The sequence below is a fragment of the Sprattus sprattus genome, assembly GCF_963457725.1.
Source record: "Sprattus sprattus genome assembly, chromosome: 3".
NCBI classification, from domain to species: Eukaryota; Metazoa; Chordata; class Actinopteri; order Clupeiformes; family Clupeidae; genus Sprattus; species Sprattus sprattus.
Genome location: NC_137922.1, coordinates 29,002,407 through 29,015,348, shown reverse-complemented (window position 1 = coordinate 29,015,348; position 12,942 = coordinate 29,002,407). Strand labels below are relative to the sequence as shown.

The 12,942-nt window shown below is 37.5% G+C and overlaps 1 protein-coding gene across 1 annotated transcript in view; it reads left to right on the top strand.

Annotated features, from left to right (window-relative positions):
- The first annotated feature begins 291 nt into the window (after positions 1-291).
- oat (ornithine aminotransferase) overlaps positions 292-12,942 on the top strand; it is a 55,620-nt gene continuing 42,969 nt past the window's right edge. The window contains exon 1 of the mRNA XM_080834940.1: positions 292-437. The gene's annotated coding sequence lies outside the window, so the exon portion shown is untranslated. The remainder of the gene's footprint in view (positions 438-12,942) is intronic.

Sequence of the window (12,942 nt, the reverse complement as noted above, 5' to 3'; positions counted from 1 at the left end):
AAGTGCTACACTGGGTGTTATACAAAAAGTGCGTGTAGCGACAGGTGGATAAAAACCGTGCAGCACTTTAGTCAGTAGAAAAAGGCCTCTGAGAGCATTTCACCCGAGAGCGTCTGACGCAGATATATATAGATGTCTATATATGTCTATGGTCTGACTGGCTATGCCTTCACGAAATGAGACACCCGTCGTCATGACAGTCTTGGATCGATTTCCGGGGAAGGAGCTGGAAGACAAAATAAACGAGGACAGCGGAATCATGCAAAAAAAAAAACTGTTTGGGATGTAGGCTACATATTGATGACGGGATGCTGGGTCTGCAGGGCGTCATGACGCAGGACTACCAGATAAGCGCACGTCCACGCGCAACAATCAACCTGCCCATAGAAAGATTCATGACTCTTCACCGGCTAGTGGTGCACGAAGAACTCATTGAGGTAACAACGTTAACTAACGTTGATTCATTTGTTTTACAGGTAGTAGGCTTTAAACTGGAGCATTTGCCAAGAGATGTTAACATGACCGTAGTTTGTCTTGTAAGTTGGTGTCAATGAACTCGCTAACGTCACATTGATGACAGCGTTACTGTTGTTTAGAACGTCAGTGTTGCAAACGGTAACATTAACTTAATTGAAAATTAGTAGTTATACAGCAAGGTTACTGTTGATTTAATTTGAAATGTAAACTTGAGCTAGACAACCACCAAGTTAACGTAATGTTATTTAAACTTGACATTGCGTTGTCAGTGCCTTGTCAATCTTGTTTCACGTTAGCATGTTAGCTAATTCAGACATGTGGACTCGCATAGCTGACGCTATGCTAGGACAACACGCCAACAAGTTATAGGTTATATACACTGCGAATGGTCGCCACTCTAAAGTTTATCAGCACGTCAGCTAGCTAGTTCGTCCCTATGGTGGACAAATGAACACCTGTGTTCAAATTATCTCGCCAACTACTAACGTTTCCCATAATCTGTTTAAATGGAATCGGGTGTATGGACTCTTTCATTGTGGCAAACATTAAATTTGTTTTCCTCGCGTACTTGAGGAAAGTTACTATCACAAGCTAACGTTAAAGGTTAGCTAGCAAGATTATCAATTTATAGGTTGTTGACATTTGAGCTCAACAGCCATTCACCAGCATCGCTGAAAGTACAGTTAAAGCAAAATATACATTTGTATAGAATAACTAGCATGCTACGTTTGTTCTAAACGTGTTACTGATATTATAGATTATATGGATGGCGTATGGAAATTTGGAGTGTGAAGTAAAGATGTGCTTCGCTTTGAGTGGGCGTGTGGCCAGCTAGTAGGCTATCCAGTCACTTGTCTTTATACCATTCTATTAAAGCAACTCTATGCAACAATTCGACACTTTTTGAGGTGTATATATACAGCATATAGAGATGTGAAGGACGGATAAACACCTGTGATATTCCCTGTAGCCATCCAGGATATGCACTATGTAGTTCTGTGTTCCGAGCTGGAACACCCGGCAAAAATGGAAGAAAAGCTTACACAGCCATGATATTGCAAGTTATACACTGCAAAAATGCAGATTTTGCTTAAAACAAGCAAATTTGGCTGCCAGTGCGTTAAGCAAATTTGGCTTGTTAAGGTTTCTTAAAATAATTAATATTTGCTTGAAATAGGCAAAAATAACCTTACCAAAGAGCACTAGGTAAGTTCAATTTAGCTAGAAACAAGACCAACTAGATTTTTTCATCTCAATATAAGAGTAATAACACTAGGTTAGAAAAGCATTTTTGCAGTGTACTGTCAAAAGACACCTGTTAGTGTGTTGGGAAGCTTACATTAGTAGTAGGTAGTTGGCTTGCTAGTTTTGGAACAGAACTACTTATTGCTGCTTTAAAGTAACTACATAATCAAATGCCTAACGGTATAAAAATGTGTCTATAATCTTGATTTAGTATTACAGTATTATTGCGAGATTGTTTAAACGTGCTGAAAATGTTAAAAAGGAACAATTTCTGCAAATTTTATATAGAAACCTCAAATATAATTATATTAAAAACCAACAAATACAACTTAAATTTTTTCAAAAAGCAATTCAAAATAGCCTTCCAAAAAGAGCTACAGGTAAGCCTTTTGCTGTAGCCTAATGTCATTACGGCTCATGTGGATGATTGAATATAATATAAACGTGTGTGTGTGTGTGTGTTTTTTATCATCTGGCTGCAAACGTGTCTTAATATAGCTTTTAGATGTCTGGAAGGGGGTGTGTGTGGGTGTAGCTACTGTTTGGCCTATTGCGATCTAGTAGCAGTTTGAAATCAGGTCAGTGATCTGCCATTGAGTAAGGCCTAGGTTGGTGCCTATTTTTTCAGAATGTATTGTGTAGAAGGGTGGGAGAAATACTACGGTGTGTGATTGCCATGTCCTTTATAATCTGTGCAGTTTAAATAATATTCTGTGAAATGATTCCTTGAGGCTGTGGGTCTTTTGCTTGGTGATGAGGATAGCCATCCGATGTATGTACATTACTGTTTAAAAAGTGGTGATCAAAGGAAATATTTTCAATCCAGTTTTATTAGAGTATAACTTCCACCAACTGCATAATCTTAAAAAATGATAACAAGGGGCTGAGAGAGGGGACTGGGGGGTGGGGTAAACTTCTGTGAATGATTTTTGTATTTTTTTTTAAGCCTAGATAGATAGTACAATATGGTTATGAAAAACGGTATGACCTGCCAACTGTTAATAAATCAGTCACATCTTAAGTTAACCATTAACCTTCTTTACGAATTTCCAACTTGTAAGGAACATGCATTTGTGGGATGAACAGCACAGCTGATTATGTGGGTAGCGCACAAGTGAAATTTTCCAAAATTCTCTGCCAATGTTACACAGTGTATTCTCCTGTTGGTATTCACTCTGGTATTCACAATATGAACTATTATATACATTAAATTAAGACATTAATATTAATAAGACAGAGACCAGCAATCAGAATTTCAGCGCTTTATCTTTTGCAAAAGAGTGAAGTGTCACAACCAAATATCATGAACAAACTTCAATGAAAAGTTGGGCGCAGCTTTTCATGAGCAGACAAGGGGCGTTATTTTTCGATTTTTTTGCGCACTCGACTTCCAAAATAAAGGCGATTTTGGGTTGAGTGAAAGATTGTTAACTTAAAGTAGAAAAAAACGCACTTTCAAGCTTGTCTCATTACTATTTCATTTCGACCAGTTTATTCACAGATGCGTTTCGGCCTAAGCCATCGTCAGTGTGTGGGTGTTATTTTCCCATCCCATTGCTACAGAAGTTACAACAGTGATCTCAGAACATGTCCTTGAAAGAAGAACGGTATGCATGACTCAGTACAAAAGCAGGTGGTTTGCCTCAGCAAGAGAGTAGGGCTAGTAGCAAACAGGATAAGCAAGCAGATTAAAATACATGAACAATGTCCTCATTAAATTTCTCTATCATACACCAAATTCAATCTATGGTAGAAACCCAAGTTGGTTGTAACAACATAATGACAACTCCCTCAAATTAAATGGTTGCGAAGTTGCTAAGTGTATAATTGTTGCCAATAAAACCAAACCAACCTAAAAGCACACCCAAAATGAGTAAGAGCGATATGAATGAGGCTAGATCAAGGAGAAGAGGCAGAGAAGAGTGAACCTGCCCACGGTGGCAAGAGTGACCCCAGCCCACGGTGCTCAAAACATGTCCTCTGAATGTCTGTCATTTAAACATGTGCTTCAGTTTAGTGCTTGAATGGCCATAGTGCTGAGTTATGGCCACCTGTTTTAATTCATTTCTGTTTTCAATGTAATTGAATGGTGAAATTTGCAGTGGTGTTTTGGGTAAATTAAAGGAACATACCCGTTATGATATTGTTCCCAACACCTGTGTATTTAAAACGTCATGTTAAGTACATGGAAAGAGAAATCCCATAAGGGTGATTCCACATTAGTTCAAACCGCCTTGACCGCCTCATCGTCTCAGATTTGTTCAAATGTATTGTCTTTACCATCCACCACGTCCTTTAATATCATACAAAAATGATCAGCCTGCTTTTTCAATTATGACCTGACGCCGACACCAAGCTATTTTGGTTGGGGTCCACTTACAATTTCAAAAGTGTAGACCATAAGGAAAGGTACAACATGTGGTAAGGCCTAGGGAAAAAGATGTGTTTCCCGACCAACCCTAAAAAACCTGCCGACCCTAGCCTTTTTTGGGGGGTGGGCCGCCGGCAAGGGACATAAATGACACCATTTATGGTAAAACAACAGAAAACTCTTAACTGCTCAAAGGGTTCACATACTTTCAAGCGGCACTGTATACACTGAATTTAAACTATGTTGTAATAACTTGAAAAAAAAAAACTAAGGTATTGTATCTCTAGTGAAATTCCATGTACTTACTCTTTTGGAGATGGAAAACACAGTTTGAATAGAAAAAAGGATCTTGTTAGCTTATTTATATGTTACAAACATATCAAACCTTTTTTTGCTTCCCAAGAGCAATATAATTCTATCATGCACTTTTGTCCTTTATTTTATTCATAAAATGTAATTTATCATTTGACCCTTCTGTAGTCATTCTGTATAATCCTTATCCTAATGGCCCACCTTCACTTATGCCTAATCCTTAAAATGAATTCTAACAACCTGTCAATCTTTACAAACTTTGAGTATCTGGGTTTTCCCTCTTCACAGTGCAGAAATATGGCATTGGTGTACACCGCTCGCTTTGATTTCATAACTGTCGTAATAATTAATTCATTATTTGTTTTACTAAAATAGTGTTATTGCTGTTGCTAAATGTGTGAAGATAATTTTTTTTTGCAAGAGATGGCACTTCTAAAACCTCAAATGGTAACAGAAATGTGCAGAAAGTAGTTCTGAATCATTTAATTGAAGAGAAATAATAACAGTCAAACAACATCAGTGTGTGCTGATGTAGGACAGTGTGTGCATGGACCATGCAGATCTGTTTCTGACGTGCAGCACATAGTATTTGTTTAACAGTCCTTTGAAGGGCGGAATTGGCATCTCTTGGCAAATGGAAATGTGCATTGTAACCACTGTGACACTGTGTTTAGGGTTAATACTAGTGTTGCACTAAAACCGTGGTATCGGTATCGGCGAGTACCAACAAATAGTGCAGATACTTTATTTATTTTTATTTATTTATTTATTTTTTTTATCAATGGTTTGGTCCCCAAACAAAACAAACACACAAAGAAACAATACAGGGAAAGAAAAAATAAATAAATCTGACCAAACTTTAACTCTATTGTGTTCAAAATCAGAAAAGCCACAGTGCTGCTCAGTAAGGTAAACCATCAATTATAGAGGACTAGTCCTCAGTTATGTCTGAAGTGCTGAAACTGTCAAGAAATGTAATTTGACTTTCTTACTGTTACACTAGTATTAAACATGGGACCAAACCATTGATAAAAAAAAAAAAAAATCAAATTTCAAACAGAGTGGTATCGGTATCGGCCGATACTGCACAGCCAGGTATCGGTATCGGTGCCAAAAAATGGCATCGGTGCATCACTAGTTAATACAACTAGAAGTCCTTGTGTACCATTTAAATCTAACCTTACCTTCCAAAATTCCAGTTACAGTTCCATTACTTTTGCATTGGCTAGGAGAAATTGCAATGACAAGCAAGCTAACAAAATCTTAAAAAGAATATGTGATATGATACAATCTTTAATGGCATGATGCCACTAACTACAGCTGATGGTGAAGGTTTCCGTGTGGCTAGAGTCTTGTATCCCATCCAGAGGCACATTGACAAATCATATGGAAGAGCCACACAGAAGGAAGGATGAATTGGCTACCTTGGTACAGTTGACTATGGTACAGTTGACTATCACAACTCGCGCTGCGTTAAAAGAGGTGTATACAGGAGTTTTAGGACAAAGTAAATGTGCGTCAAAACTTGTTTGGTGGCTGTATTTATTTTTCAGGAACCCACCTTTTTTTGATGGTATATTATATTATATTTTCTTCTACCGGCTTATTTGATGATGGCTCACAGGGGTTTTCAAATGCAGAGTAGGGGCGTTACTCCTACGCGCTGGGTTATTAAGTCCCAATAAAAGAGGCACATTGCTGGTAGCCTGGCAAAATGCGATTTTAAAGAAGATAACTGAACAGCATATCAAAGAGAACGAATGGGATCAAATTGAATCGGACATGAGAGAACTGAGAGGTGCAACAGGTGTCGGCTCCAAAGAGGATTAAACCAGCTGGAAACTCTCTTCAGGTAAGTTTATTTCTGTGGTCTGCTGGTTTTTGCCTGACTGCCACCCATTCCATTGTGTATTTGAATTTCATTATCTGATTTATGCTTTAATGTGGTTGAATTTATAAAAGGTAAAGTTATAAAAGTTGAGTATTAGGTCTAAACTTTAATCATACATTTATTCAGTGTACTGTTTCCGGTTGCATAATAAATACAATGTTTTCTCAAAACCTAATTATAATATTTTCCCCAATAATTATTTCTCAGTAATTATCTTTGCCCTGTGTTTAACATATGCTTAGGGCCAGAGCTGGTGTTCTACAATCAGAGGAAGAGGCTACCCTATGGAGGACAGCAACAGCAGATCTGATGTTGAATGAGGAGGACTCAATCTGGGATTGAAGGCCAATGTGGGTTATCTGGCCTCCAGCCCATAGTACAACATCATCCTCACTGTGTGGGGAGCTGAAGAAAATGCTGGATGCAGACCAGAAGTGCCTTGTGAATCACCATGCTTGTGTTAATGTGGATAGATTCAAAATGGAGACTACAGTGTGAGGAGCTGTGTCCTTTTTGAGAATGCTCACAAGTGATTCCTTTATGATCATTATATTATATACATTATATTGTATTGCATTATGGCAAATGTTATGTGTAATTGTACACTGATGTATATTGATAGTTTATATGTCTAATAATTGATATTTAACAGTCAATTCTAATAAAAGCATTTGTGAAATTCATTAGACACACAATATAATCTACCTTAGAACAAAACACCAACAGCAATACTTATTAATTGTTTATCATTATTATTATTATTAATAATAAAAATGATAATACTGATATTATTATTATTATTATTAATAATAATAATAATAATAATAATAATAATAAATAGTCATGTCTGAGGACACACACTGGACCAATGGGCAGACAGATAAGAGGAGAGGCGAGACATTGTGCCACCAATCCAAGGTACCAATTGATCAATTGAGGAATACCTGTTCCCTGGCAAGGGCACCATGGCAACTGATGACTTCAGGCAGGCCCCCACACCGGGTACAAATACAGGAGGATCTGGGATTGTATAACAGGCCGTTAACCCTCAGATACACCCCATTATCTGGGATTATATAATAGGCCGTTAACCCCTCAGATACACCCCATTATCTGGGATTATATAATAGGCCGTTAACCCCTCAGATACACCCCATTATCTGGGATTATAGAACAGGCCATTAACCCTCAGATACACCCCATTATCTGGGATTATATAACAGGCCATTAATTCTCAAATACACGGTACACCCGATTATCTACTCTCCTATTGTCTGCTACTCACAGAAACATGTCCGATTGTCCGTTCGAAATACTGCTGACAATTTGTCAGGGAAACTGAGCTAGGCAGTGCATGCATGGGAACTAGGTGGTTGCGAGAGTTTATCAAAATGCCAAAGGTGCGTGTCTGTTAGGGATGAAATGCTTACCAGTGTCATGGTTAACAATGGTTAAATTCCTGATTTAGCATTGCAGGGTTCAAATATTAATTATCAAAGTTAGCAACAGGTGCAGTGACTGCTTCTTTGCACATTTCACCACTGACCAGGCAAGCACAACTCACTGTTAATAAAAAAATCACTACAATGACGTAAAAACAAACAAAGCAAAATTATCTACACAACACAGAGTTAAGTCCACTGATATTTCAGTTATGAAGCATCATGTATGCTGGACATGATAGACATTTTCTTTTATTGGGACTCGGCAAACCAAACAATTTTCAATGGCAGTAACACTTAGAGCATTTTAATAATAATGGCAGGAAGGGAAAGTTTCTGATATTCGATAGAAAAGCAAGTATTTTCGATGAACAGCTTACTTAATGCACTTTACAAAGATTATTACATCTGATTGCATTACATTGTAGCCTAAAACTTAGACTTGCTTTACGAAACGTGACACACAAACTTGTTTTTGTGTATCAATTTGATTATCATCTAGCCACTGGTGATTTAAGCCCATTGTTTGAGAGGCGTTCTATGTATTGAAGTGAAATGTTATTTTCAGGTGTCAAAAGTGGTGTGGGCATGTGCCCAGTGTCCCCAGCTTAGTCTATGCCTTCTTCTGTATGGATTGTCCAGTGTTACTGTAGTGTATTTGCATTTGTCTGAGATTCAGTAAATAGTTAAACTTGTACGTAGTCTTGAGTTAATTAGCCTGCTTTGCTGTCGGGGAGCTGGACATTTGCTCTCTGACATTCTGAAATGACCTACAAATTGGCCTTTGTTTTCAATATAATTTTTTTTTGAGTGGCGGGGTGTGAAGGAATAATCGTTTAATTATTGATTACTTGACTGTCAATCAAGAAAATCCTTTTTGATTTGCAACCCTACTATTGACGAACTACCGTAATTCCCGGACTATAAGCCGCTACTTTTTTCTCACGCGTTGAACCTTGCGGCTTATACAATGACGCGGCTTATTTATGGATTTTTCCCACTTTCACAAGCTTAATGCCTGAGGGGAGGCAAACAGTAACTCTGCCTAAATGAGGGGGGCGTGTGTGAGCCTGAAACTGGACTTTAAATCGAAACGTGAATGTTAAATAATGGAAGATCAATGCCGGAGCTCACAGGTATGCTTCAAACGACGGGACAGAAAATAACTTACTCACATTTAAAACCAACTTGCTTTTGAAAAATGTTGGAACCTCAAGAATAGATTTGGCTTTAGACGAAGAGCGGAGTCTAAAGCATGAGCAATATTCGCTAACATTACATTGATATCAGAGTGAGCCCTTGCTCTATCGATTTCCCATTATTTCTCTTAGGTATGTTTATATCTATGTGAAGCCATTTAACATTCCACAAGTGGTTGTAATCACGTAGAACCCAAGACTGCTTTTTCAATGGTGAGATGATTTTGAAAAATTAAACTCTGCAGCTTAAGTTGTGTTTCCTGGTTGTTACTGGTTATCGAATTGCTGTGCTAGCTAAGGGAACTTTAAATAACCTCAGCATAAACGATTTAAATGGAAGAGTTACAGTTGCATAAAACGATAGCTAGTCATCTAGTATCCTCGATTTAACTCATACAATTATAATGGGAAGGGGTATAAGCCCTCAGGGTGCCTGTGCAACTTCGTATGAAATAGTTCATATTCACACATATTAATACGAGTTCATCACAAGCTAGCAGCTGCCAACTGTATGTACCTTACCTATGTGTGTGAAAATGATAATATGAAATATGATAAACAATAGACAATGTTCGAGCTGCCAATTGAATGATGGTTTTACGTTGCTTGTGCTTACACCTTTGGCTAAAACAACACGGCGACACAACTGTCTTTTATTCTTTTATGGTCGAGATCGGATATTTTGAACTCAAACCGGTTCCAAACAGAGGTGCCACCTTTTTAACCAAATCGTCATCATCCTGCTCTTGAGCAACATCACTTTCTGCGTGTTAACTTATCCTCGATTGTTCACTTTAGCACTTATAATAAGCTATATATTTGTAAAATTGAATACGTTGCATGCCTACTAACTGTTCTTGTCATGCCGAGTTTCGTTAAAGCCTGTGTAAAGTTAATTTGTTTTCAATGTACCGGTAGGAACCTGGGCTTATAGACAAGTGCGGCTTATTTATGTTCAAAATAAGTATTTTGTTTTAATTCAGTGGGTGCGGCTTACATTCAGGTGCGCTTAATAGTCCGGGAATTACGGTACTTGAAGTTTGAGGAGTTATTCCAACTTCCTTTTGGGATAGAATGTGCGCCAGTGGCACGCAATTTAAGCCTGTTCCTATGAATGTCTTTGGTAAAAAAAAAAAATCAACCAACATAGTGTGATATTGTTTATCTTCTATATGAGCACTTTATTATTTGATTGGCCAATGCACTAATCAATCTGATCGAGTAAAGGTAGGAATGGACCGTAAATAGGCCTGTTCTTAAACAATTTATACCCTGTCAAGGTTCAGACTGAAAGCTTGGTGCAATACGTGACCTGCAGGAAAGACAGTGTGCTTGACTTTGTTTTACACATTTTTACTACAATAGGCCAGTCGGGCCAGAAATAAATTAGTATAAGGGCCATTCTACCGAATTGGTGCAAAGTCAGGTCGGAAATGTTTTGAATTTTTTAATGTTTTATTCCCAAAACTTTGTCCGTATGTATATTGTACCATATCTAAAGTACACATATCTAGTAAAAGAACAGTCAATTTGTATATTGTATTTTCAGAATGTGTTGCAATTAGGGATGGGAATCTTCACCATCAAGGCGATACGATACACATCTCGATACACTACCAACGATTTGATACATTCACGATTCATGGAATTACCAGTGATACGATACGATTCTCCTACCTCCTGCGATCCGGTGCGATACAGTACGATCTAATTTTAAAACAATGCGATCCAGTGCGATACGATACGATACAATACGATGCGATGCAATCCAGAAGAAAAGTACACCATGGAATACATAGTTCAAGTTATGGCACTTGAAGCATTAAAGCTGGCTGTGCCTTTTATTTTGAAACAAAGGAAGTACAACTTAGAGAGTAATTCATAGTAGGTCTCTGGAACTTTAGGATACAAGTGTAACCTTTAACAAAAATTCAGATTTCTCTTTAGTGCATGTTGTAGAACAATTTAAGCCCTACACAAAGGCATGATTTCCAGTTAAGCCTTTAAAAGTGCTTTACGTTTATACATGAGGTAAACCAAATAAAATGGGCTAATACAAAAAGGTGCAGGCCAGGAGATTCCATCCACTATAAAAACTAATAGGAAAGCATTAACAGGAACATATTGCATTTTCCCCAAAATATACAATGCACACCATTGATGAGTACACCCCATTTGAAAAGTAACATTTTGAACAACATTTTAATAAGCACAAGTTATTTCCAAAATGTGCATAGGTAAATGTTATGCCCAAAATGTGCATACAATATCTGATGAGCAAAGTAAGGTTAATAATGTAACTTAGGTGACATTTTTTCCATTTACTCAGTGCACATTTTGGAAATAACACGTGTAGGCCTACTTATTGAAATATAGTTCATAATGTTACTTTTCAAAAGGGGTATACTCATTATCTCCATGCACTGTAATTATCATTATGAACAAATGGCCATAACAAGGGAGTAACAGTTCCCCATCTGGAAATTAAGACAAGTGAATCCAAACACTTAACCCAGATGGGTCTTTTTCAAGTTCTTTTTAAGAAAGAGCTCGTTTGTAGAAGCCAAAATCTTTCCATACCCTAGACTTAAAGCCCACAACCGAATGTACTACCTCCGTTTCGTTTTCCTCCATGCTGCGCTATCTGACTGGCTGGCCGCCTCTTTTCGAAAGCACGTTTGTTTGGACCCGCCTATTCGCGCGAGCCTTGAGCCGAGATTTGAGCAGAGACTAGAGGGGTAGGGATAGAAACACAACTGAAACTCAGAGACACGTTTCTAAAAAGTTATAATAATAATCGGTTTGTATAGATGCAGATAATTTTGATACGATGCATCTCGAGTTTATGTGCGGTTTTTACCGATGCAGACGTTTGCAAATCGATGCAACTGCATCTTACATGTCGTATCGATTTTCCGATGCGCATCGGTGAATCTTCCCATGCCTAGTTGCAATGTTTTTCCTCTTCCAAAAATTGTCACTACCGAAACATCACATTGACTATAGTAAAGAAGTATTATTATAGACCTGTTCAGATTGTGTTTCCTTCCCTTCTCTAGGAGTATTTTTACAAATATTTCTTGAAGGTTTTCACAATGAAATCCATAAAAATGAAATTTTTACCAAATTTTCAAGTTCAATTTATACAATTCATCAAAATCTAAATGCAATATTTCTTTTTAAAATGCAAAATACTGATAATATTGATTCCAGAGTTGTTGATTGATGAAATTGAACATACATTAATCCAATCAGTATCATAACATTTTAGTTGATTACTCAATATACTTCATTTTTTACAAAACATCCAATGTTTCGGTAGTGCTGCACTGTTTCGGTAGTGACTGCACTGTTGGATGGATGTTCATTTCTCTTCCAAAATCTTCCAAAAGGTGCTCTGGGCCGCCCTTTAGTCCACACAACACATTTTTTTTTTTAAATTATGGGATTGAACTACTTACCATTTTATTTTGCCACTACCGAAATCATCAGGTCACTACCATATGTTTCGGTAGTGACAATTCTAGCTAACTTTAAGCATAAATAAAGAATTCTAGCAAGCACACGGCTGGCAAACAAATCTTTGAAGAGGTGTACACACATACAAACATACGATTTTGCATGAAACCCCAAAAGGTTTACTTAATTGAAGAAAACGTGGGTTTCGGTAGTGACAATTCTTAAGTTTACACTTCGATTTTCAGACTTTGGAACACATTTATACAAAAACTATGGGATTTAGCTACTTACCATTCAACCGTGAGGGACAGGGATGCAGTCTCACTGCATGGTCAAAAATGCAGGGTCGTGGCTAGAACACAGGCTCAGCCAATGGACTAAAACTCTTGTGTTTCGGTAGTGACATGAAAACTGGGGACATGATCTTTTTGAGTAAAGTTTATTTATTTAAAAATTAAACCCACAATAAATCTAAATATTCCAAGTTCTGTTTGAACCCAATCATAAAGATCTTTGAAATTAGATAATTGAAAAAAATCAAAAAAA